General features: G+C 46.1%; 1 long non-coding RNA gene across 2 annotated transcripts in view; it reads right to left on the bottom strand.

Annotated features, from left to right (window-relative positions):
• The window catches only part of LOC102546629 (uncharacterized), a 32,734-nt gene that overhangs the window by 24,996 nt on the left and 1,738 nt on the right, over positions 1-6,000 (bottom strand). For both annotated transcript variants that reach the window (XR_015629771.1, XR_015629770.1), the window contains exon 2: positions 354-1,339. This is a non-coding gene — a long non-coding RNA (uncharacterized LOC102546629). The remainder of the gene's footprint in view (positions 1-353; positions 1,340-6,000) is intronic.

Raw genomic sequence — 6,000 nt, 5'->3', positions numbered from 1 at the left:
ACTAAAGCCATTGGCCTATGCCACACTTTTGAAAGCCCCTGAAATCACTTCTTTTTCAATATATGTTAGAATTGGATTTCTTTTTCTCCCAAAATTTATGTACTGGGAATGTGAGGAACCGGAAGGAGAGGAGAGTATTGAATACTTAATCCTTTACCCCTAGTCTACACTCCTGTCTACCAAGTAATCTAGCCTATGAGGAATCATGGATGGTTTGTGCCTTCCAACAACAGAATCCCCCATACTTTCAATACTTTCTCCTAACTATCTAACGGTCTCAGGCATAAGGCCAGGTACCATATTAAAATCCCGAAACACAGGTGAATGGTCAACCACCTTACAGTGATTCTCACCGTTCATGTCGAAACCTCTTTGGCAAACATCTATCTCCAAAAAAATTTACATTATGATTCATAACAGAAACAAAATTACAGCTAAGAAAGAGCAACAAAGAAAATGACTTTAAGGTTGGGGGGAGACAACACAATATGAGAAGCTGTATTAAGGCTGAGAACCACTGCCTTAGGACTTAGCATCACATGACCTTCTTGCCACACAGAGAAGGCTGGGTCCCCAGGCAGTCGGCCTCTCATGCTTTGGATGATCCTGTGGAACTGCTAAACTTCAAATTGCTACCAGGTCAGCTTTGAGAACTCAGAGCGTTATCGGTCCACGTGGGTTTTCCCCTCCAGTGTTAGTCCATGTTCTCTAGAGGAACAGCACAGAGTGTGAATAGGTAGCTATAAAAGGGGATTTACTTGAGTGGCTAATGGACTATGGTCTGCCTAGTCCAATAATGGTTGTCTCCTGACAGAGATTTCAGGACTCCGATAATTGTTCAGTCCATGAGGACGGATGTCTTAGCTGGCCTTTAATACATGTTGAATCCCAGAGAAGTGGGTTGTCAAACTAGTGAAGAGATAACTCAGCAGCTGGATAGATGAACTTGCCAACTTGAGTAAAGGCAAGCAGGCATAAAGCAAAGGATTTCCTCCTTCTGTGTCCTTTTACATAGGCTGCCACCAGAAGGTGTGGCCCAGATTTAGACCGAATCTTCTCGCCTCAAAAGGTCTAGATTCAGGGCAGGCCTTTCCACCTCAAACTATCCAATCAAGAAAATTTTCAACTTCTCACACGTGTGTGTCCAGCTGCTTGGGTTTTAGTTGATTCCCGATATAGTCAGGTTGACAACCCAGATTAGCTATCACAAGGCACAGTGTGGTGGGGCATCGGTTTAATACCAGCTCTTGGGAGGCAAAGGCAGGTGCATATCTGTGAGTCTGAGGCTAGCTTGATCTAGATAGTGAGTTCCAGGATGATTAGACTATGTAGAGAGAGTCTGTTAAAAAAAAAAAAAAGGAAGTTAGGAAGGAAGTTAGGAAGACAGAGAATAAAAGATTATCATGCCTTTTCCATTCTTTTTTAAAGTTCTTGGTAAAACATTTGCAACATAGCAGGACACTTGAGTTTAATCCCAGCAACCCATAAAAAAGTGTCACAGTCCTGTAAGCCCAGTGCCACGTAGAGATTGGTGATATCATAAAAGGACGATCCTCGGGGCTTGTTGGCCAGCCAGTGTAGCTGAATAGGTGAGTTCCAGGTTCAGTTAGGGACCCTGTTTCAAATGACAATGAAAAGAGAAAGACACCCAGGGTCAAACTCTGTCCTCTACGTTCACGTGTACCAATGTACACATTCAAGCACACGGATGTCCACACCCATGATCATGGGTGTCCACACATGGACATATACACACATGACACCATGACCTATGCAACTCTTATAAGGACATTTATTTGGGGCCAGCTTACAGGCTCAGAGGTTAGTTCAGTCCAATATCATCAAGGCAGGAACATGGCAGCATCCAGGCAGGCATGGTGCAGGAGGAGCTGAGAGTTCTACATCTGCATCTGAAGGCTGCTAGCAGAATACTGACTTCCAGGCAGCCAGGATGAGGGTCTTAAAGCCCACTTACAGTGACACATCTACTCCAACAGGGCCACACCTCCTAATAGTGCCACTCACTGGCTGAGCATATACAAACCATCATAGCACACATGCCCTGCTCAACTCCTAAGTCCTCCCCTAAGCCAGCACCTAGCATCCAGCACCTAATTCTTAATGTGTTATAGCCCGCTGCTCCATCCAGACAAGTCTCTTACCTACCCATGCCGCTCAGATCATACAACCTTGCTCACATCTCTTGAAAAAAAAATGGAGTTAGTAAACCTTGTATTTACCCTAACCTAAAATTATTTGCTTGAAGCTCTCACTGATGGGTTCTTTTCTGTCATGTTTTTTAAACACAATTCTCTAAACGTGTTTATGCTTCCCCCTTTTGGCTCAAGAGCCTTCTCGGTTTGTACTCAGTCTTGACCACATGTTATAATCAGCTGTGACAATTAGACAAGATGGATGAAGCAAAGAAGTTCAGGCTGACAGGAACCGGATGTAGATCGCTCCTGAGAGACACAGCCAGAATACGGCAGATACATAGGCGAATGCCAGCAGCAAACCACTGAACTGAGAATAGGACCCCCGTTGAAGGAATCAGAGTAAGGACTGAAAGAGCTGACGGGGCTCGAGACCCCATATGTACAACAATGTCAAGCAACCAGAGCTTCCAGGGACTAAGCCACTACCTAACGACTATACATGGACTGACCCTGGGCTCCAACCTCATACGTAGCAATGAATATCCTAGTAAGAGCACCAGTGGAAGGGGAAGTCCTTGGTCCTGCCAAGACTGAACCCCCAGTGAATGGGATTGTTGGGGGGAGGGAGGTAATGGGGGGAGGATGGGGAGGGGAACACCCATATAGAAGGGGAGGGGGAAGGGTTAGGGGGATGTTGGTCCAGAAACCGGGAAAGGGAATAACATTTGAAATGTAAATAAGAAATACCCGAGTTAATAAAGATGGAGAAAAGAAGAAGAAGGAGGAGGAGGAGGAAGAGGAGGAGGAGGAGGAGGAGGAAGAGGAAAAGGAAAAGGAGAAGGAGGAGAAGGAGGAGGAGGAGAAAGAGGAGGAAAAGGAGGAGAAGGAAGAGGAGGAAGAGGAGGAAAAGGAGGAGAAGGAGGAGGGGGGAAGAGGAGGAAGAGGAGGAAAAGGGGGAGAAGGAGGAGGAGGAAGAGGAAGAAGAGGAGAAAAAGGAGGAGGAGGAGGAGGAAGAGGAGGAAGAGGAGAAAAAGGAGGAGGAGGAGGAGGAAGAGGAGGAAGAGGAGGAAAAGGGGGAGAAGGAGGAGGAGGAGGAAGAGGAGGAAGAGGAGGAAAAGGAGGAGGAGGAGGAAGAGGAGGAGGGCTGACACTGCAGCAGCAATGGGCTCACTCATGGCCTGTAAGGGGGATTCATGACTCATGTATTCCAGTGACTGCTAGTTAATTCAACTCTGTGCTTGGAGAAGGAGGGAAGTAATCCACAAGAAGGGTAGGCCACAGAGGGTACCAAGACCTAACCCCGGGTCCTCAAGGAAAAACAGCTGCTCTCCTCTGGCTGATTGCAGCCAGGGTACACCGTAAGCTCAGGTCACCACCAACAGTTTCAGTTCTCTTTACCACAGAATCTCTCCATTTATAAACATAAGTAACCTGACTCCCGATCTATTAACCCCCACTTAGGCCTAATGACCTACAACTAGCCAGAGTGATCAGCAGGCCACTTTAACTAGAGAGACTCAATCAGAGTCCGAGTAGGGTTCAAAGATGAGTAAGATCTGGTGTCTGGCTGCAGGGATCTGGCAGGGAAAACACCAAGACTGGGTAAGGTTAGGCGAGGAAACACAGATCACCATTTACGAGGGAAGTGTGTCTTACCCCAGCATTTCCCTGCAGCATAGCTATGCTCTTGAAAAGTCTGTCACCCTAGCCGTCCCTAACACAAAAAAACATCCCCCCCCCGAGGTTGGAGTGGGCAACTTCTTTTTTATAGATTTATCTTTTTTTTAAAGATTTATTTATTATACATAAGTACACTGTAGCCGTTTTCAGACACCAGAAGAAGGCATCAGATCTCATTACAGATGGTTGTGAGCCACCATGTGGTTGCTGGGATTTGAACTCAGGACCTCTGGAAGAGCAGTCAGTGCTCTTAACCACTGAGCCCTCTCTCCAGCCCGGGCAACTTCTTAAACACAATAGAGGAAGCCTCTTTCCCCCTGCGTTTGTAAACCCTGTGCCAGGATGCATAGCCAGCAGATTGCAGAACATTTCAGCTACCCACCCACCTCCATAGCTGTGCACTTTCCCCGGATATAAATGTAAGGTTCAATTGCCAGCTCACTTGGTCGTAACCAACCTGGGCGAGTATCTCTACCCGTGTTTTTCTGTGCCAGATAAAATGGAGGCTGTGTTAAAAATCATTTTTTCCCGCACTCTTCCTACCTGCCGTGTGGATGAAAATCGGGAGCCCTTGGGATATGGAGCTATTTAAAAATAAATGTGCATATGTAACCGTAGCGAGCGATTATATCCATCCTGAATGGACTTTGCCCTAAGAAAAATAAAAAGTCAAGCTTTGGGGTTTTATTTCATTTCCCAGAACCCAAGTGGATTGGGCATGATTGAATCGCCTGTGTTTGGCTGGGCTCCTCTATGTAATACTGGCTTGTCGGACTGGTTTGAGTGGACCCAGCTGTAAAACTAAGAAGCCCCTCTGGACACAATCTCTTCCCAGATGCTGAAAATACCTCCTCTTTGAGAAGTTGGGGGAAATAATTCTGCTCCAACAATAGGACATTCTTTCTTCTTGAAGGTTTTGTTTTTACAGGGAATAGGAGTGGAGCGAGAGGTTATGCTGTGCCACAAGGCACTGCCCAGAGCTGGGACACAGTCCTAACCTAGTTAGGAGACTGGGAATTTGATCCAGTACCCTGAAGAGAATATTGTTCTGTGTTTCACATTAGACACAGCGCCCTTGTCCCGACGGCGCATCTACGGTGACTGCATGTACATACGTGCACATGTGGGGCGAGAATCCCTAAGGTTCTTGGACCCGAGTTTGTTTTTACTTCTGCGGGCATCTCGGTCAAAATCCCAGCCCTGACATCGTTTGCCAAGTTGCACTAGAATAGCTGGGCTTATGCTGTGGGCGGGCAGCTCCTTCTCTCCCTACCGGTGGCTTTGTGGAGTAGCTGCCGAGCTGTGACCTCCGGCGGGAACTTGGTTGCTTTTGCTTCCCACTCAGGGTGGACTGGCTACTCGGCCCACACAACCTTCTAAAAAGATGGCTGCCTTTTTTGGCTGTTGTTGTTCGCCACTTAGTTGGAGAGTCTTGCTTCTTGATTCAATCTGAGCAGCTGTGAGAGCTAAGATTGAAACAAAACAAAAAAAGCTTCACCTCTGTCTGATGTTGACTTTCAAATTGGCTAGAAGGCTCCTGGGGATTAGACAGAAAATATGTGCTACCTTCTTGGGAGGATAATTTTTCTTTCTTTTTAATAGAAAACTTCTGACTTAGACAAAAAGGCCAAGAGAATCTATTTTTAAAAAAGCCAGAGTATCTCATGTGGCTATTTCGATGGAAAACAAAAACGATACCTAAGCCTTGCACGGCACCTTTCTCCCTAGGCAGGAACCACAAACTTAGGAAGTTAGTGGTAATAACTCAGCTCACCGGGGATCTAAAGTAATTAAAGGGGTTTTGCAAAAACTCAACCCGGAATGGATTCAATCTGGATACCCCTGCCTTCCTTGGGAAGTAGTTGAAAATACACATTCAGATTTCAGATAGAAAAGTATTTTGGGACTGGGGGGCATATGCAGGTCATCGCAAGGTGTTTGCCCAGTGCACAGGGCCTGGCTTCAATCACAGCTTGGTCAAAGAGAGAATGTTTTCTGTTTGATTCTGTACCACTGTTTCCACTTCCCCTTCAGCTTATCCTCCTTCCACCAGTACTGAGGAAACACTGTTGCAGCTTTTTACCTTGAAGTCGTGAAGAACCTCACGCCCAAGTCAAAGAAAGCCTGTCGTTATTTTTCTTAATTATTTTAGAAATGTCATCTC

The sequence above is a fragment of the Rattus norvegicus genome, chromosome 9 (genome assembly GCF_021556685.1).
Source record: "Rattus norvegicus strain SHRSP/BbbUtx chromosome 9, alternate assembly SHRSP_T2T, whole genome shotgun sequence".
In the NCBI taxonomy this organism is placed as follows: Eukaryota; Metazoa; Chordata; class Mammalia; order Rodentia; family Muridae; genus Rattus; species Rattus norvegicus.
This window is presented reverse-complemented; position numbering and strand designations above follow the sequence as displayed.